Source organism: Nicotiana tabacum, chromosome 1, assembly GCF_000715075.1.
Source record: "Nicotiana tabacum cultivar K326 chromosome 1, ASM71507v2, whole genome shotgun sequence".
Taxonomy (NCBI): Eukaryota; Viridiplantae; Streptophyta; class Magnoliopsida; order Solanales; family Solanaceae; genus Nicotiana; species Nicotiana tabacum.
The window spans coordinates 200,124,402-200,146,056 of NC_134080.1; positions in this window are offsets into that span (position 1 = coordinate 200,124,402).

Here is a 21,655-nt window from a genome sequence, read left to right on the forward strand (position 1 = left end):
AGGATTGTCCTTTTAAAATAAACGAGATGAATCTCGCCTAGTAAAATGCATAGATTGTGGGGCCCTCACAAATGTATGTATTAATTACTTAGAACTCGGGATCGGCTGCTTAGCGAACTTCATGGCCGTTTTCCCAAAATAACCACGCGTTAATCTCTTTAGGTGCGTACTTTAAATAACATTACCTTCTCAAATTCGGGTGCACATTTATGTGACCCAAATCCAAATCCCAACGGAGTCAAAATGTGTCGACAACCACAGGTACATTGATGTGACGTGGTTCGAGATACGTCTTCACAACATTGTAATTCTCTGTTAAAATATAATGATAATAATAAAAGCGGTAAAGAGTTAAAACTTGCATATAAGCTCATAATTGTTAAAGTCAGATAAATAAGCTGAATGTGACAGTTGAGCGACTGTGCTAGAACCACGGAACTCGGGAATGCCTAACACCTTCTCCCGGGTTAACAGAATTCCTTGTCCGGATTTCTGGTTCGCGGGTTGTAATACAGAGTTAATCTTTTCCTCGATTCGGGATTCAACCGGTGACTTGGGACACCATAAATCTCCCAAGTGGCGACTCTGAATTAAATAATAAATCCCGTTTCGATTGTCCTTTAATTAGAAAAACTCCCTTTACGCCCCTTTGCGGGGCGTAGGTAAAAAGGAAGTGTGACAGTTCTGGCGACTCTGCTGGGGATGTAACCCAGAACCTCTGGTTCAGGGTTCAGAATTCGAGCTTAGATAAATTGTTATATTTGGCTTTATTTATTATCTGATTTTTACATGTTTGGGCCTAATGTGCTAAATGCTGCTTTTACCGCTTTGATATTATCTGAACTGTATATAAACCATGCCGAAACCCTTCTCTTCTTACCTCTGGGGATGTGCTTGTTGGTTGAGATTCCTATTCTGTTAGTGTCATACCTTGAAATAAGAAAGAGGCCGGACAAGTTACAAAGCCGGACGATCTCGCGAGTCCCCGGTACGTAGCCCTCTCCTCGACTCGAGTTGTCCGCTCGGGTGCACAGTTTAGAACAAATACCCAGGATACAAACCTAGAATAACTCAGTTTCATGCCGGATCTTTAGTAGGAACGTTTGTTTGCATCATGTTCATTTGACTTTGGAGGCTCAACACAGGGGTTGGGTCTGTCAAGGACAGGTGTACCAAAACGACAAAAGACCATCCTGATGCATCCAACTTGCTACCTGTGCATTTGTTTGCTTCGGACTTACATGTTGAACGACTTTTGAACACTTTGAGTAAAGAGAGATAGAGGTAGTTAATTGCCGGTTTTGAAAAAAAATCAATGTCCAAATAGCGTCGAAACTCTGTCGAATTTTTGAGAAAATAAAAAAAAAAGAAAAAAAGGGGGTTTTGTTTATGAAAAATGGTTTTATTTGTCATTGAAAGAGTCTTGTTTTTAAAAGAAGTTTGTTTTATCTACCCGAACTACGCCGGTTTGATTCTCACATGGTGCGGGATACGTAGGCAACCCTCATCGGGTCCAACCTCCCCTTCTACAATAATAGCCAAAAATGTCAATTTTTAATTGTCAACATAAATAAGTCGGGTGATGCCGTTTTTGGCAAGAAAAGCTGAATGTTCCCGAAAGGAATGCCGGAAGGCTGACTTTGCATAATCGGCCACTTTTAGTCATTTTTTGGATTTTTGACCGGTTGACTCACCCGGCTTTAAAATCTTCGTTCTCGAAGTGCTGAAAAGCCGTGTGCGGAGCCGAATCTTCCTTTTAATCTGTGAAAAATTAAAAATAGTCAATTTGTTGAGTCAAATAAATTTTATTTCTTAATCACCTTAATAAATGTGAAGGATGAGCACGATGCAAAATGAACCTTTCTCAATAATGACTAAAATCCCTTTCAAGTTGCGGCTATGGTGGGATGATTTAGATGGTGAAGGGCAAGATGAGGTCAAGAAATATCTAAAAGGTCTTATGGGTTTACTGGAAATCCAGCCTCGGGGGGATATCATAAGAGCTTTGGTCACCTGCTGGGACCCGGCACATAATGTCTTCCACTTCTCCGATTTTGAACTCACTCCGACTTTGGAGGAAATAGCCGGGTACATCGGAAATGTTGAGGTTCCGTTGAGGCAAAAATACCTGTTGCTCCAAGAGTTGTCACTGTGCATCAGTTTTTAGATTCGTTAAAGATACCTAGGACGGTCCATAACCCAGATTTGGCCGCAGGTTTTTGTAATTCGCGCTTCATATACGACAGATACGGTCATGACGGAGGATTCAACAACCCGGGTAACAAGTTATGCAGCAAAAGTAACCGTCAAAAATGGGACGAGCATAGACGATTGGCTTTTATGATAACCTTTTTGGGCCTTTTGGTATTTCCAAGGAAAGACAGAAACATTGATCTGAAAATAGTCGGGGTCGTCAGTACCTTGCTCATTCAAGATGAAAGCACTCTTACGCCTATGATAGTATCTGATATCTTCCGAGCTCTCACACCCTGCAAAGCCAGAGGGAACTTTTTCGAGGGGTGTAACTTGTTTCTACAAATATGGATGACTGAGCATCTCTACCACCGTTCCCAGCTCTTGAGTTATGGTTCCTCGAAGAAAACTTGCATAGAAGAGTTCTGCACAAGAATCAAGGGGGTCAGTCTACCCGAGGGAGTTACGGCATGGACATCATTCTTTCAGACCCTCACCGTCAGCCAAATACAGTGGACACTAGGATGGTTGCCCGTTGACGAGATCATCCATATGCCGGCAGCTAGGACCCACTTTCTATTGATGGGGCTCAAGAGCATTCAGCCTTACGCGCCATATCGAGTTCTGAGACAACTCAGGAGATGCCAAACAGTGCAGCAGGAGGAAGATATTAGTGCTCAAGTAAATGAGATTAGCCCTGACGGACAGTTCCCTGAAGCAAGAGTCCGTCAGATCTGGAGTGAATGCCAATGTTTAAAAGCAGATACTTGCGTGCAGGATCAGGCCAAAGGCGAAGTGGCGCCAGGATAACTTGCTTGGTACATGAGAGAACTTGAGCACGAAAGGCTGGTTAAAAGACCCCTTCTCCAGGAATTCGTCAAGGCGTCGCAAGAACAGTGGGATTGGTTGGCTAAAGAAGAGAGTTACAGGGCAGAAATAGGCAAGCTGAGGCAACAGATTAGAGACCTGGAATTTGAAAATAGTCTGCAAGTTGATGCCGATCGGGAAGAAATGAGAAAATTGGCACAAGAAAATGAGGCGCTGAAAGCCCAAATCCGACAGATGAGGAGAGATGCTGACAAACAACAAAGGGGTTGGGCGGATGAGCGGTTAATAAAAGGGTTAAAAAAGGAAATCGGTGGGTGCCGGGATGATTTGAAGAAATCTGAGGATACCATAGCACAACTCCAGGCACAATGGGCAAAGAGAACGAAAGAGCGCACACAGCAGGCAAGGAAAGATCATGAAAAGACCATTGTCAGTCTAAAAAGGAAGGTGACCACCCTAGAGAGCGAGACGGCTAAACAAGCCAAGGCTTTTGAAACTGAGAATAAACACTGCTATAATCTGATGGCCTCGATGGAAGATAAAATACAGCAGTTACGGAAACAACATCTGCATAATTCTCGGGTTTTGAAGGCTAGAGAGGATTAGATAGAACGCCTACTCCTAGGGAAAGACCAAACCAGGAACAAGATTCTGACTATTGCTCGTGCTATTACCAGGAAATGTCGGGAGTGTGAAAACATGACCCGTACTACCTTCTTCTCGGCGGTGATGATATTTGTGAAGCACATCATGTACGAATTGAAACAGCTAGAAAGGAACCTTACACCTAAACCTGCAGCGAGGCCGAACGTCGCCCCGCGGGCGCCAAAATTCAAAACTCTGAAACATTCATAGTTTGAGTCTGTATTTTCCTTATCTTCAGAGTCTATTGTCCGTCGGAGTTTGTATTTCCCTTTTTGGCATAAAGTCTGTAGTCTGTATCAAGTCTGTCAAATTTCCTTTCAAAAATGTTTTGCCTTGTAATAAAACGTTTTGCTAGTAAAAGATGAAAAATCCAAAATGGTGTCTTTATTCTCCGCACTTGTGGCAGAACTACGCCCGGTCTAATTCATGCGGGGACATGATACGTAGGCAATCCACATAAGATTCGACCACCACTAAAAAGAAAAAGAGAAAAGGCAAAGTGAATAAAAGAAAGGAAAAGAAATAAATAAAAAGAGAGATGAAGAAAGTTTCAGAAACACTTAAACGAGGCACAAATAAAGTAAGCCGGAATAATGCATGTGGTCGAAGCAAAGACATGTTAGAAATGGTTGAACTGCCTAGGAGCATTGCATCCCCCAACGTGAAATTGCAATATGTGTTAAACTCTAATGCTAACGAGTTTGTTTTCCTTTCCAGAGATTTCGAACCAGTTAGTTTATTAGAACGTTCTGGCAGATTACCATTACCAAATGAGATCCAAAGGGCCCATACTAAAAAGCATGACTAATTCAGACCAAAGTGTCGAGGATGAAAGGACGGAGAATCAAATGCTGAAGGAGGAAATGGATAAGATGAGACAGGAGATTAAAGAAATGCAGCTGGCCTTAGCCAGGGTACAAAAAGTGCCTAACCCTCCCGTTATTCCCACTCTCCCGCCAGGACACATGCCAGAATACCCTCCCCCCGGCCCTTCGACAAGCCTCCCCAGTCACCAATACTATCAGGGAAGAAATGCCTATGATCCCCAAGATTCACAACCCAATCAGAACCCTTCTCCACCAAATGTTCCTATTTTCGTGGCATCCCCACCAGCCACGCTGCAAAGATCATCCAGTGAGCCGTTGTTTCAGGCTCATGATAACCAATATTACCCCCCTAAACCAACCTTCAAAGCACCCGAGCCTCATACTTATAATACTCACTTCGAGATACCGGTAGAGACTGAAAAGCCGGCTAAGCGCCCAGAGCAAGACGAAGTACTTCAAAAGTTTAAAAGCCTGGAGCAGTCCTTCAGGAATATCCATGGGTTAGGCAACCAAGTCAGTGTGGCCTACAAAGACCTGTGCCCATTCCCCGACATTCAGTTGCCGGCAAGGTTCAAGATGCCAAAGTTTGATCTATACGAGGGGCACGGTGATCTAATGGCACATCTGCGAGGTTTTTGCAGCAAGATGAGAGGAGCAGGTGGTAAAGATGAGCTACTAATAGATTACTTTGGTCAAAGTCTAAGTGGGTCTGCACTGGAATGGTACACAAGATAGGATCCGAGCAGGTGGTACACCTGGGACGATCTGGCACAAGCCTTTGCAGGCCACTTACAGTACAACCTTGAGATCGTCCCTGACCATCTCACACAGCTGAAACTTGAGAAGAAGCCCGAGGAAAGCTTTCGAGAATTTGGGTTCCGCTGGAGAGAGCAGGCGGCGAGAGTTGATCCTCCGATGAGAGAGGGGGAGATGGTGGACTACTTTCTGCAGACTCTAGAGCCAACTTACTTCGGTCACCTGGTGAGGTCAGTTGGAAAATCTTTCAACGAAGTAGTAAAAATGGGCGGTATGATTGAAGAGGGACTTAAGTCCAAAAAAATCTTGAGCTATTCGGCGATTAAAGCAACCACTCAGGCCATCCAGAGCGGCACGGGAGGTGCGCTCTGAAAGAAGAAAAGGGAAGATGTCGCAACAGTCGAGGCAGGTACTTGGTCCAGATCCAGAGGTCCCCCCCCTCACTACCAACCTAGACCCCATCACTCAAATTACCCACACATTCCATACGGCCCTCCACAACCTTACTACCCACCACAAGAGCCACATTTCTCTGTCCATCACACCCAAACTTACACCCAGCCTCCAGCTCGCCCGCAATGGCGTGCGCTGGCTCCCCAAAACACATACCCACCTCCACAAAATACATATCCACCTCCACAAAATACATACCCACCACAAGAGCCACATTTCTCTGTCCATCATGCCCAAACTTACACCCAACCTCTAGCTCGCCCACAATGGCGTGCGCTGGCTCCCCAAAACACATACCCACCTCCACAAAATACATATCCACCTCCACAAAATACATATCCACCTCCACAAAATACATATCCACCACCAAGGGCCTACAGGAATCCTTCAGGACTAGGTTTCCGTAGGAATCGGACTTTCAGAAATGAAAGGGTGCAGAGACAGAGAACATTTACTCCACTGGGAGAAACCTATACTACTCTGTTCCACAAATTGAGGTAGTTAGGCCTATTGAGTCCTGTGGAGCCCAAATTGCCAAATCCCCTTCCCAAAAATCTGGACCACTTGGTAAGCTGTGAATATTGTTCGGGGGCTCCCGGGCATGATACTGAGAAGTATTGGAAGTTGAAGACTGCCATACAAGATCTTATTGACACAAATAGGATCGAGGTCCAGGAGCCAGAGGCACCTAACATCAATCAAAACCTGTTGCCGGCACACCATGAAACCCACATGATTGAACTAGTGCACGAAGGAGGGAAGCTCAAGAGGCCCTCACAAACGGTAATGATGATCTGTGCCAGTCCGAAAGAAAAGTTGATCAGTGGAAAACTGGTAGTACAGTCGGAAAGGGTCGAAGACAAGCCAGTGGTGGCGATGGGGAAGAGTTTGTCTGATGTTGCCAAGAATCCAGAGCCGGTCAAAGTAACAGTGCAAGGGATATCAAGCAAGCCAGTAGCCGTGAAGGGGGCATGCACAGGATCAGTTGTTATTAGGCCAGTAATGCAGTTGCCAATAATCAGCGAGAAAGCTGTGCCATGGAGCTACAGTCAAGTAATGATAATGCATAAGGGAAGGAAGTTGTGGAGGAAACATGTGAGGCACAGGGGTTAACTCGTTCGGGAAGGTGTTTTGCTCCCACAGAGTTAAGAAGGGTCAATCCAGTAGCGACAAAGAATCCAGTTACCGAGGAAGAGGCGGAAAATTTTTAAAGAAAATAAAGGCGCAAGATTACTCCATTGTGGAGCAGTTGAGGAAGACCTCGGCACAGATCTCATTGTTATCATTGTTGATCCATTCAGACGAGCACCGCCGGATATTGATGATAATTCTGAATGAAGCCCATGTTTCGGATAAGATCTCTGTGAACCATCTGGAGAAAATAGCAAACAAGATTTTCGAGGTCAACAGGGTCACTTTTTCAGACGATGAGTTGCCCGTGGAGGGTACAGAACATAATAGAGCCCTTTATTTGACTGTGAAGTGTGAAGACTCTGTAGTCACTCGAGTACTGATTGATAATGGGTCTAGTGCCAATATCTGTCCTTTGGCCACATTAAACAAACTGAAGGTCGATAGTGACAGGATTCACAAGAACAAAATCTATGTTCGAGGGTTTGATGGTGGTGGTACAGACATAGTAGGTGACATCATACTTGAATTAACAATTAGACCAGTCGAGTTCACCATGGAGTTTCAAGTGTTAGATGTGGCAGTGTCATATAATTTTCTGTTGGGGTGACCCTGGATCCACGCCGCCAAAGAAGTGCCTTCTACATTACATCAGATGGTCAAATTTGAGTGTGATAGGCAAGAGATCGTAGTACATGGGGAAGACAATGCAAGCGCCGTAAGTGATGCCATCGTACCCTTCATAGAGACTGATGATGATAAGGGACCATGGGTTTACCAGGTTTTTGATACGGTTTCAGTGGATAAAATTTCTGAAGGCGAGGACCTTCCACTTCCTAGGATCGCAGCTGCAACTGTCATGGTAGCCTCGGAAATGTTGAAGAACGGGTTTGTGCCAGGCAAAGGTTTAGGGGCTGATCTTCAAGGTATTGTTCAGCCGGTTTCTTTGTCCAAAAATCTGGACACCTTTGGGTTGGGGTTCAAGCCTACAGCGGTGGATGTGAGGCGGGCCCGCAAGCTGAGGAAAAGAGTCTGGGTCCTTCCCAAGCCCATCCCGCACCTATCCAGATCATTTGTCAGAGCAGGTATCAGAAAGTTGTCGGTCCCGAAAGTTCTCGAACCACTGATCGGGCAAGATGAAGATTTGAATGAGGGCTTTGAAAGGCTGCTCGCCGATGTCAACATGATAGAGGCTGGAGAGGGGTCCAGTAGGGCAGATATACAGTTTGTGGGGCCTAGGGCAAATATCAACAACTGGATGGCTACTCCCCTTCCTACCCGGAGGGAGTCTTGGTAGTGGGCTCTGATTTTTCTTTCTTGTCTTTTTGGATTATTCCAGGGTTGTAATCCATTTTTGTTTTGTATTCGGCAAAGTGTGAAACTCTGTTATCCCGTATTTTAATAAAGTGAAAGTTTTTTTTTTCTTCTTATTTTGTTCTAATTTTGTTTTCTTCTTTTCTCTTTCTGAACAGTTCTCTTTATATTGGTTTTAATGACATGACATGCACAACGGATCTTCAACCCAGTCTAAAAAATCAATCTGATTCTGAACTAATTGTACAAGAGGACGATTATGATGATGAATCGGAATACGATGAGGATGAAGCCTTTGAAGAGATAAACAGAGAGTTAAGCCAGTTTGAAGAGAAATCCAAGCCCAACTTAAATGACACAGAAGCCATCAATTTAGGAGATGCAGATGATATCAGGGAAACTAAAATAAGCATCCACATTGCACTGAATATCATGGAAGAACTAATCAAAGCACTTATTGAGTTCAAAGACGTTTTTGCATGGTCGTACGATGACATGTCGGGCTTAAGCACCGATCTAGTGGTTCATAAATTGCCCACTGACCTGGCGTGCCCTCCCGTCAAGCAGAAATTGAGGAAGTTCAAAACAGACATGAGTGTGAAGATTAAAGAGGAAATAACCAAGCAGCTGCAAGCAAAGGTTATTCGGGGCACTTGATATCCTGATTGGTTGGCTAATGTGGTGACAGTGCTGAAGAAAGATGGGAAGATCAGGGTGTGTGTCGATTACTGCAATCTGAATAGGGCAAGCCCAAAGGATAACTTTCCATTACCCAACATCCATATCTTGATCGATAATTGTGTCGGATGTGAGATCGAGTCTTTTGTGGATTGCTATGTTGGGTATCATCAGATTCTGATGGATGAAGAAGATGCGGAAAAGACGGCTTTCATTACGCCGTGAGGGACTTATTGCTACCGGGCAATGCCATTTGGTTTAAAGAATGCTGGGGCAACGTACATGAGAGCAATGACTATTGTGTTTCATGATATGATACACAAAGAGATTGAGGTATACGTGGACGATGTGATCATAAAATCCAAGCAGCAGGAAGATCACGTAGCAGACCTAAGGAAGTTTTTTCAAAGACTTCGAAGGTACGATATTAAGCTCAACCCGGCCAAATATGCATTTGGTGTTCCATCTGGAAAGCTATTGGGATTCATCGTCAGTCGACGAGGCATTGAGTTGGACCCGTCAAAAATCAAATCCATCCAGGAATTGCCACCGCCGAAGAACAAAACAGAAGTAATGAGTATGTTGGGAAGGTTGAATTATATCAGCAAGTTCATCGCTCAACTCACGGCGACTTGTGAACCCATTTTTTGGCTACTGAAGAAAGATGTTGCGGTAGAATGGACGACAGAATGTCAGGAAGCCTTCGACCAAATCAAGGGGTATCTATCAGACCCACCTGTGTTGGTCCCACCTGAACCAGGAAGACCGTTGATTCTCTATCTAACGGTACTGGAGAATTCATTTGGTTGCGTACTGGGGCAACATGATATCACAGGAAGGAAGGAGCAAGCCATCTATTATCTTAGTAAGAAGTTTACAGTCTATGAGGTTAAGTACACTCAACTTGAGAAGACGTGTTGCGCCCTAACTTGGGTGGCACAGAAGTTTAAACATTATCTGTCATCATATACTACTTATCTCATTTCACGCTTGGATCCACTGAAGTATATTTTCCAGAAGCCTATGCCCATAGGGAGGTTAGCAAAATGGCAAATATTACTCACGGAGTTCTACATCGTCTATGTGACGAGGACCGCCATGAAAGCCCAAGCATTGGCCGATCACTTGGCTGAGAATCCTGTTGATGAAGAATACGAGCCATTGAGGACGTATTTTCCTGATGAAGAAGTGATGCATATAGATGAGTTGGGATTATCTGAGGAACCAGGTTGGAAGCTCTTCTTTGATGGAGCCGCAAATGCGAAAGGAGTTGGGATAGGAGCGGTACTTATTTCTGAAATAGGACATCATTATCCTGTTACGGCACAACTACGTTTCTATTGTACCAATAACATGGATGATTATGAGGCATGCATTTTGGGCTTACGGTTAGCTGCAGACATGGATGTCCAGGACGTCTTGGTCTTGGGAGACTCGGACCTCTTGGTGCAATAAATCCAGGGTGAATGGGAAACATGGGATTTGAAGCTTATACCATATCGACAATGTTTGCACGATTCGAGCAAGTGATTTCGATCAGTGGAGTTCAGACACATCCCAAGAGTTCACAATGAGGTTGCCGATGCTTTGGCCACTTTAGCATCGATGTTGCACCACCCAGACAAAATTCATGTTGACCCGTTGCATATCCAGGTTCGTGATTATCATGCTTATTGAAACATGATAGAGGAAGAAATGGATGGAGAGCCATGGTTTTATGATGTCAAGGAATACCTCAGGATGGGGATATACCCAGAGCAGGCCACCGGAGATCAAAAGAGAGCCATTCGGCGATTGGCAAATGGATTTTTCCTCAGTGGAGGAGTGTTATACAAAAGAACACCAGATTTGGGATTGTTGAGATGTATAGATGCTGGTCAAGCCACGACAGTGATGACAGAGGTACATGCGGGAGTTTGTGGGCCACATATGAGCGGATATGTATTGGCGAAGAAGATTCTTTGAGCAGGGTATTATTGGCTCACTATGGAGCGTGATTGTATCAATTTCGTGCGAAAATGCCATCAATGTCAGATACACAGAGATTTGATTCATTCTCCGCCGACAGAATTGCATACGATGTCAGCACCATGGCCATTTGTTGCCTGGGGCATGTATGTCATTGGGCCTATTGAGCCGGCAGCTACCAATGGTCATAGGTTCATTCTGGTGACCATCGATTATTTCACTAAGTGGGTTGAAGCTAAAACTTTCAAGTCGGTAACCAAGAAGGCAGTGGTAGATTTTGTTCATTCCCATATCATCTGTAGATTTGGGATCCCAAAAGTGATCATCACGGACAATGGTGCTAATCTTAACAGCGGTTTGATGAAAGAAGTATGTCAACAGTTCAAGATTACACACCGTAATTCCACACCATATCGTCCCAAGGCAAATGGAGCGGTCGAGGCGTCCAAAAAGAACATAAAGAAGATACTGAGGAAGATGGTAGAAGGGTCCAGATAATGGCATGAAAAATTACCATTTGCATTGTTGGGTTATCGCACTACTGTCCGTACTTCAGTAGGGGAAACTCCTTATTTGTTGGTATATGGAACTGAAGCAGTAATACCGGCAGAAGTTGAAATTCCATCCCTGCGGATTGTCGCTGAGGCTGAGATTGATGATGACGAGTGGGTCAAAACCCGTTTGGAGCAGTTGAGCTTGATTGATGAAAAGAGATTGGCAGCAGTATGTCATGGTTAGTTGTATCAAAAGAGGATGGAAAGAGCATATAATAAGAAGGTGCGTCCCAGGAAATTTGAAGTAGGACAGCAGTTGCTGAAACGCATCCTCCCACATCAAGCTGAGGCAAAGGGCAAGTTCGCCCCGAATTGGCAAGGGCCATTCATTGTAACCAGAGTGTTGTCCAATGGCGCTTTATGTTTAACAGATATCGAAGGGAAATGCGTCGACATGGCTATCAATTCTGACGCAGTTAAGAGATATTATGTATGATTTCTTTTGATTGTAATTGTTGTTTGTTTGCATTTGGCATGGTATCGGAGAATGAAATGACGGAGGCAATTTGTTCTTCCATCCAAACACTTCAACCTTTGCTTCCCCTTTTGAGCCTTATTTATTCTTTCATACCCCTCTTTTGGAATCAGTAATGAAAATGAAAGAAAAAGAGAAGAGAAAATAATGATAATAAAGACAAAAGAAAAGTCACAAGAAAAACAAAGGAATTGGGAACTACGTTTCACCTGATTCCTCAAAAAGGATACGTAGGCACCTCACGGCTCTGTCATAGTGTAACAAAAAATAAAAATCACCAAGCAAGAAACTGGGGTAGAAGTTGTGTTTGTAATTTTGGAAAGGAAGTTTGATTCCAAGAGTTGTAATGTTTTACCCATCAAAATTATTTTGAACCTTTTGATACCCCTTTTCTTTTATCAATACACAAAAACCCATATTGATGTCCAAAAAAGACCTCCCGATCAGTATCCGAGAAGTGCCAAGTCGTGCAAATGGAAGTTGGGAATAACACTCTGATCCCCAGCAGAGAAGAGGATCATAAGCTGGAAATGAATTGATAGCCAAGGGAATCCCCAGTAGAGAGAATCTTATCGGAAACACTCCAATCCCCAGCTGAGAAAGAGAAAATAAAATGAGAGAGTCTTATGGTGAAAACCTTCATAGGCACCGTAAGGCGAAGAAAGCTGAGAGAAACAAAATTAGAGAGTCTTATGGTGAAAACCTTCATAGGCACCGTAAGGCGACGAAAGCTGAGAGAAACAAAATGAGAGAGTCTTATGGTGAAAACCTTCATAGGCACCAGAAGGCGACGAGAGTTGAGAGAAATGAGAGAGTCTTATTAGTGAAAACTCCTCGAAGGGCACTATGAGGCGACAAGACAAGATTGGCGGAAAGGATCCGCATTTGGCAAAGAGTTGAGTGCATGTTTATCCCTAGCAAGATGAGGCCGTCTGAAAGATTGATTGATACAAATAGATTAGGTTGATTAATCCGGAATGCATGACATGATCGTTGGGATCGGTTATATCATTCAGATAAGTCCTTTTCCTTTTCTTCTCCCCAGCATTCGTTCGGAAAGACTTCTTCTTTTTCCATCTTTTGAAATCATCACTTTTCATTTCTTTTGTTTTAAGAATTTTTCCTCCAGCAGTTTGTTTTGAGAAAGATTTTTCAGAGCTTACTACCAGTTGCCAAAACGGTGCACAAGCAAAATACGAATAGGACAGGCCAAAGATAAGGCGACAAAGCGAAAAGAAGTTTGTCGCAAGACCAAATGATGAATGGGTCTAGATTCCAAGAGGACCAAATTTCCAGGGGAAGTTGGAGAAAAACAGAAAAAACAACAGTTGAAAAGTTGTGGATCAAATTCCAAGAGGATCCCCAGCAGATTTGCGAGATGCAGGAACAACTCCGACAGATTATCGACCAAGTTCCGCGATGGTCGGACAACACAGAGCGGGGAAGGAAGAGAAAAGAAAAACCATCCCCAGCAAGAATATCATCCCTAGCAAATAATATCATCCCCAACAAATTTTGTAATAAAACGCAAAGCAGGGAAAGGAAAAAGGGAAAAACTATCCCCAGCAGGAGTGGCACGACCACGCACCACGTTTTAAACTAACAATTTTTTCTTTGATTTGAAGCAGGGAAAGGAAATGTTATTAACAGCAGGAAGACATGGCCACAACGAAGATTATCAAACTGGGGCAGAAAATTTTCTCTCATTGCGAAAAATTTCTTGAAACCAGATACCCACTTGGGAAGATGGAAGATAACACAAGTTTTGGAGGAAGTGGAATCCCCAGCAGTTTACGGGAGAATGCAATACAAATTTTAAAGAAAGCAATCTTGGAAGAAGCAAGATAACCCAAGTTTTAAGGGTAGTGGTCTTTGAATCAGTATCATCCCCACCATTGTTAAAAGAAGGAAAGTAACTAGTCTTAAAGAAGGAAGATAATTCCTCGGCAGTGTTATCCCCGGCAGGTTTCAGAGAAGTGAAAACACCAGTTTGAGGGAAGTAATTGCTGATGAAGTCAGGGGCACGCCTGTAAAACGGAGGTTGTTATAATTTTAAGTCAAAGAAGTCAGGAGCCCGCTTGTAGAACGGAGGTTGTTATAATTTTAAGTCGAAGAAGTCAGGAGCCCGCCTGTAGAATGGAGGTGTTATATTTCTTAAGTTGATGAAGTCAGGAACCCGCCTGGAGAATGGAGGTGTTATATTTTTTAAGTCATAATTGAAGTCAGGAGCCCGCTTGGAGAATGGAGATATTATATTTTTAAGAAGTTGTTGAAGTCAGGAGTCCGCCTGGAGAATTGAGGTGTTATGTCTTTAAGAAATAGTCGAAGAAGTCAAGAGCCCGCCTGTAGAATGGAGGTCGTTAAATTCCAAGTTGTTGTTGAAGTCAGGAGCCCACCTGGAGAATGGAGGCTGCTTTATCTTTAAATTGCTATTGAAGTCAGGAGTCCGCCTGTAGAACGGAGGTTGTTATAATTTTAAGTCGAAGAAGTCAGGAGCCCGCCTGTAGAATGGAGGTTGTTAAATTTTAAGTTGATGAAGTCAGGAGCCCGCCGGAAGAACAGAGGTGTTAAAATTTTAAGGTTCGTTGAAGTCAGGAGTCCGCCTGGAGAATGGAGGTGTTATATTTTTGAGTTATAGTCGAAGTCAGGAGCCCGCCTGTTAGAACGGAGGTTGTTACATTTGAAGGTGTTGAAGTCAGGAAGCCGCCTGGAGAATGGAGGCCGTATTATCTTTTTTAAAGTCAAGTTGGAGTCAGGAGCCCGCCTATAGAACAAAGGAATAAATTTCAAGATTGAGGTCAGGAGCCCGCCTGTAGAACGGAAGTTGTTAAATTTTAAAGTTGTTGCATTCGGGAGCCCACCCGTAGAACGGAGGCATTACTTTTTAAGTTGTTAAAGTCAGGAGCCCGCCTGCAGAACAGAGGAATGCATTTCAAGATCAAATCAGAGTTCAGTAATGCGGAGGGTTACAACAAAATACCCCCAGCATGAATCCCATGGCAGAAATCAGAAAGAAGACTACAAGAGCAAGTCGGAGATAGATAAGATTTTTTAATTCCTAGTTTAAGTCTAGCTTCTTGTTTTTTTGGCACGGTGTAATAAGGAGATCGAAAAGCAATAGCAACAACGTGCAGCAGCAGTAATAGCAAAAATGCAGTCCCATGGTAGTCCCAGCTACCAAAACTTCCCGAACTACATTAACCTGATTCCCTTCTAGCCAGGGATATGTAGGAAACCTTTGAAGCAAAGGTCCGGTTAAATCTTTTCAAAAATGCTTCACACGGAGTATTCCAACGGGCAAAAATCACTCGTATCCGCTCGCATTATCTTTGCACGAAAACTCTTTGTGTTTTCGGACAAAGAGGGGCAGTTGTGAGCACGTGATTTTTGCCCTATGAGAACTACTCCCAAAAATTCAAAATAGAATGGTTTTGTGTAGTTTGTGATTTATTTGTATTTTATCTGTGCATGTTTATTTCTACTTTAATTAAGAAAAATACAAAAACTATGTGTTGCATGTGCATTTAGGATTTAATTTTATAATTTAGTAATTAATTAAACAATCAAGTTTGTTTTACAAAATGGAAAAATCACAAAAATATGTACTTTGCATTTTTGCATTTAATGTCCGAATTGTGTGATTTTATCTTTATTCGATGTTTAATTTCGTGTGATAGATATTATTGAGAGTTAATATTTTTAGTTAATTTTCGATTTTATAATTTAATTAGGATTTTTAGTTTTATTGTTGAAAAGGAAAATTGGAAAAAACATAAGAAGAGGAAAATTTAGTTGGGCAAATTTGGCCAAGCCCCAGATCCAAACACAGCCAAACCTGGCCCAAATACCAGCCCATACCCGCCCCAAATCCAGTCCACCTGCGACTAATCCAAACGACGTCCTTTTAAGTCGGTCAATCTCAACCATTCGTTTGAATGGATCGGACGGTCCAGATCAACTCCTCCAATACCCGACCCATTCCCATCCAAGACCAACCCGGTCATCCAGGCAAGTGAAGCGACGTCGTTCCCATTAAGGAATGGATCCAAGCCGTTGATACGACTTGATCAAACGGCCAGGATTTAATCCCCTCCCCCGTATATAAGCCCAACCTCTCACCCCACACACACACCCTAAGCCATACCCTCCGTTCATCCTTCATCTCTTTCAGAGACAAACCAAACGACCCTCGAAACCCTAGCCGCCCTGAAACCCTTTCGCCTGAAATCCGGCGGCAACAACGCCGATGACCATGAAACTAACACCCCTAGAGCACCTAACCACCCTCTCGACGAATCCCTTACCCATTTTGCTCGAATCAGCCTGTAGCTTCTCGAATCTTCAATCGAAGATTCGAGCAAAACTTGAAACCCACCCCAACCAGTCCCGAACTCACACCAAGCCACCCCTTGACCACCCTCGTTATGGATCTGTTAACCGTTTGCCTCGAATCAGCCTGTAGTTTCTCGAATCTTCAATCGAAGATTCGAGCAGAACCTAAATCTACCCCAACCAGTCCCAAACTCATACCGGACATATCCCTGACCTCCCTCGTTCCCAAACAACCCTTAGGTTGCGTCGAATCACCCCGAAAAGTCTCGAATCAAAAGTTTCAGAATGGTGATCTGAAGTTAGTTCAGAGACTGAGGTCAAAACGGACCTTAGTTGAATGTGTTCTCATTCAGGAACACTCGACTAGGGTCCGTCTTGGCCCCAAGTCCAAAACCATCGGAGGTTCGAACCCAGGCCCCGTTTAATTGGTAGGTTTTCGTTTTATCTTCTTTTTCAATTAGTTTTTGTTCAGTAAATTCATCCTCTACTCCTTTCTTATTTTTTTTTGTTTAAATTCGAATGTTTTGTGCTTACTCTATATTTTATTTCTTCTTTGTTTTCCTGAATGATTCGAATCAGTCAGTATTAGTAAGTTTTGTATAAACTGTAGCTATTCCCGTAATTGCTCGCTATTACTGTTAGTTCAAAGTATGCCATCTGTGATTGCTCATCACTTTGTATATGAATTCAGTGTTTTCATTCAATGTATTTACAGTGTTCCTTGTTCGTATTTAGGCTTAACATGGAAATATGTTTAGTTTATTCCCTGAATCACCGTGTCCTTCATCTTGTTGCAATGCTATTTTGATCTGGTTTGAATTCAATTGTTGTTTGAAGTTTGCTGAGTTAAATAACAATGTTTGGGGTCTGATATGAATTGAACTTGAGTTCACCTTTGAGCCTTAGTTTATTCAGTTGTTGGGTTCCCCCCCCCCCCCAAGAGCATTGGTTATAGCTGATGTGTTCTTTGTCTAGATACAGTTCATTATGTTTCAGTAATTAATTAAGAATGGATTTAGGTTAATCATTGATTAGGTTTCTTGTTAGATCAATTGGTCATAGTTGATGGGTTACAGGGGTGAGGCAGGACAGTAGGGGATTCCAGGATAATACACAGGGGTTTAGGAGGGTATTTTGGGAATGAAAAGGTTTGAAAATGGCTTAAGATAAATGGGCTGACAGTAGGGTACTAAAGTACCATTAAACTAATGAAATATTTAGCGTTAATGGGGAACAAAACATAATGGTATGAAAGGCTTAAAAGGGGATTGATTAAAATATGTTGCCCATACATGTTTGAACATTTAAATAAAGAAAAAAACAAGGGTAGTGGGGAACAAGTGAATTAAAAAGAGAACAAAACATGTAGTAGTGGAGGAGGAATATCATGGGCAGAAATACTTTCTTAATTAGCTTAATGCTCCTAAGAGCTAAAAGGTTAATAAGAGTTTGGCTATAAATAAGAGGGGTTGGACACAGTGTGAGGGGAGGATTCTGGAACCTGTTTGGAGAGGTTGGTCTGGCAATAGAGTCGAAATGTGTCGACAACCACGGGTACATTGAAGTGACGTGAACGTCTTCACAACGTTACAATTCTCTGTTAAAATAATAATGATAATAATAAAAGTGGTAAAGAGTTAAAACTTGCATATAAGCTCATAATTGTTAAAGTCAGATAAATAAGCCGAATGTGACAGTTGAGAGACCGTGCTAGAACCACGGAACTCGGGAATGCCTAACACCTTCTCCCGGGTTAACAGAATTCCTTGTCCGGATTTCTGGTTCGCGGACTGTAATACAGAGTTAATCTTTTCCTCGATTAGGGATTCAACCGGTGACTTGGGACACCATAAATCTCCCAAGTGGCGACTCTGAATTAAATAATAAATCCCGTTTCGATTGTTCTTTAATTGGAAAAACTCCCTTTACGCCCTTTTGCGGGGCGTAGGTAAAAAGGAGGTGTGACAACTGTGACAAAGCTCACATCCGAGCTAGAAGCGGCCAAGGAAAGAGAAAAGCTTAGAGATGCTCAGTACATTGGCATGGTCTCTCAGTGCCAGGGCATGCAAGATCAACTCAAATCTCTCCTAGCTTCTGGAAGTTTTCCGATTCCGCGATCTCTCAGTGCCAGGGCATGCCATTTCAATGTACTCAAATGCTCAGTACATTGACTTTTATACACTTTGATCTAGACAAATAGAATCGGTTTTCGAATGGGCTTGTACTAAGAGTTAACTTAGTTTGGTTAGCTTAATGTGGTAGTTCTATTGAACTTTAAACTTTGTTGTTTTTAATGTTGTTATTGTTGTTGGTATTGTTGTTGTTGTTGCTTGTAATAGGGATTTGGTATGACTGGCAGGTGGTGTAGCTGCCAAAACAGACAGTTTCTGCCAAAATAATACCCAGAAAAGCGACTAACTTTGGTCTCTTTTTGGTCGCTTTTCTATTAAAAAAACAATTTTCTGGGCAATAGCGACCAAAGTTGGTCGCTTTTTACCCAGAATTCTCAAAAAGCGACCAACCTTGGTCGCTATTCCATTAAAGAAAAACAATTTCTTGAATATTTAAAAAAAATTAAATTCTTGAAATTAGCGGCCAAAGTTGGTCGCTTATTTTTAAAAAAAAATAAAAAAATTAATAAAAAAGTGACCAACCTTGGTCTCTATTTTCTAGATTTTAAAATATAATATTTGGATTAAAGACCAAAGTTGGTCGCTTTTTTATGATTTATAATAAATAAAAAAACATATTTTACATTTAGAGACCAACTTTGGTCGCCAAAATTATATTATTAAAATAATAAAGCGACCAAAGTTGGTCGCTATAGTCTTTACCCGGTGTCGCGCCCCCTTTTTCTCGTGAAATCGGGATTAGGACATTTGGGAGGACAACTCGTTCCCCTTTGGGAATTGGGTTTGAATTGGAGAGTTATCACCTTAAATATTAAATAAAATACTAGAATCAATTTTGTAATTATAAACTTAATTAAATCTTAAGATAGGCTAAAATTGCAATCATATGCAATTTAGCTTTAAAATATTAAATAAATTTGTAAAAATGCGTAAAAGTTACATTAGCTATATTTTGGTATAAATGTGAGAATAAAATAAGTTATTCACCAAAATGATGATTTTGGTAATAACTATTAGTTTTTGTACTGCTAAAATGGGCAATAAATTGATTTAAAAATCCTTTAAAAATTAAGAAAAATACTAAAACACTTGGGCATACTTATATATGCATATATATGCTATTTTGAAAGTATTTTGCATATATAAAATGCATAGGGAAAAATTGGGTATCAACAGCTGCCCCTCTTTACCCGGGAAGGATGAAAGAGTTGTCAGGTAAAGATGTGATGGCCAATTTGATCGAACGAAATGGTTTGAAGAGTTTGACCATGCTCTGGTTCCTGAGATGCCTACATATCCCTGGTCTTACAGGAATCAGGCCATATGTAGTTCAGGATTCATCGGCAGAATATGCCGATGGAGATTTTTCAAGAACGGACGAGATATTCAGGTTGGGATGGATGGTTGAGCTGTGGGAACTGGAGCGGGGTTGCTCCTGCTGAGACGGCTGTTGCTCGCTGGTTTACCTGTAAATAAGCGGTACACGTGTATATTGTGCGTAAATTTAAACATGATGCAAGTTCCCGTTGGACCATGAATGTTGTCTTTGGACGGTTAGGATGACGTCCTTGGACCATGATGTCCTGGGCCATGAAGCGTATAATAAAGGATTCCCGGGCCGTGAAATGATGCTCTCGGGCTATGAGGATGATGCCTCCGAATCATGATGCCTTTGAATAATGATATGCAAAAGATAAAAAGGGATCCTCAGGCCATGGCATGGTGTTCTCGGGCAATGCAAATGGTGCCTCTGAACGATGATGCCCTCGGATAATTTGGCGATCTTTCAGCCCATGAGATGCAGTAGGGTGGCGATCTTTCAGCCATGCAAATGTAAATGAGGTGGCGATCTTTCAGCAATGCAAGAAGTAAATGAAGGTGGCAATCTTTCAACCATGCAAGAAGTAAATGAGGGTGGCAATCTTTCAGCCATGCAAGAAGTAAATGAAAGTGGCGATCTTTCAGCCATGCGAGATGGAGGTAGAGCTTAACCTCGGAAGGCATAATGGTAGCCTTACGCAATGCAGGAAATGCAGATGGAGACAGAGATTAGTCTCAGAAGGCAGAGTGGTAGCTTTATGCAATGCAAAGAATGAAGATGGAGGTAGAGCTTGACCTCGGAAGGAAGAATGGTAGCTTTATGCAATGCAAAGAATGCAGAATGGAGGTAGAGCTTAACCTCGGAAGGCATAATGGTAGCCTTATGCAATGCAGAGAATGCAGATGGAGGTAGAGCTTAACCTCGGAAGGCAGAATGGTAGCCTTATGCAATGCAGAGAATGCAGATGGAGGTAGAGCTTAACCTCGGAAGGCAGAATGGTAGCCTTATGCAATGCAGAGAATGCAGATGGAGACAGAGCTTAGTCTCGGAAGGCAGAATGGTAGCCTTATGCAATGCAGAGAATGCAGATGGAGGTAGAGCTTAACCTCGGAAGGCAGAATGGTAGCCTTATGCAATGTAGAGAATGCAGAAGGAGGTAGAGCTTAACCTTAGCTGATAGCGGATTGCGATATTGCGACTGCTGGGGATACTGTGTCTGCTGGGGACACTGTGTGTGGATAGCAGGTGTGAGTAAGTGCAACAGTTCTGAGCGTAATATTTCCGAGCAATGTGAGTCACGTAAATGCATAGTATATTTGATGATCTTGCAACTCAAGTGCCTGTATCCAAAGAAAATCGTGAGTTTTGTAAAAGGGGGAGGTTAGTTCGTATTCCCGCTAGCTCTGTTTGACCTGCTCGGCTCTGTTCCGGTGATACTGTGTGTATCATTGGGGTAGAGTTGCTAAACAAAGCAGCTTTGGTAACAAACATGCATAATTTAGTAAAAAATATAACATAAATACATAATCGAGAATAGTTTTTCCTTAGATGAACCTACGACTGCAACGTGGTTCAAGACATTGCCTCTTCTCTTGCTATGCCCCAGTTTACTAGGCTGCTGCTTCTGACGGTTGCTTGCGGCGAATGGCTGAAATCACTTCGGAATTTTGAGGGTCCTCCTCAAAATTCTGCCCCAGTTTCCAATTGCAGGGGAAATGAAAATTTTATTGAATTGTGACCGAACCCATAGGGATGCCTACGTATCCCCTCTTAAACAGGAATTAGGTCAGGCGTAGTTCAAATTACATCGTAAAGGAAAGCATAAAGGTTACATATAGTATCGCTTCACTGCATCTGAATTGATCGGCTTCGTCCAAACTTCTCCGTCCATTTCTGCAAGTATGAGGGCTCCTCCTGTTAGAACCCGGTGGACCATGTACGGACCCTGCCAGTTGGGAGAGAACTTCCCTTTGGCCTCGTCCTGATGCGGGAAAATCTTCTTTAACACTAGCCGCCCCAGTGTGAACTGTCTCGGCTTGAATCTTTTG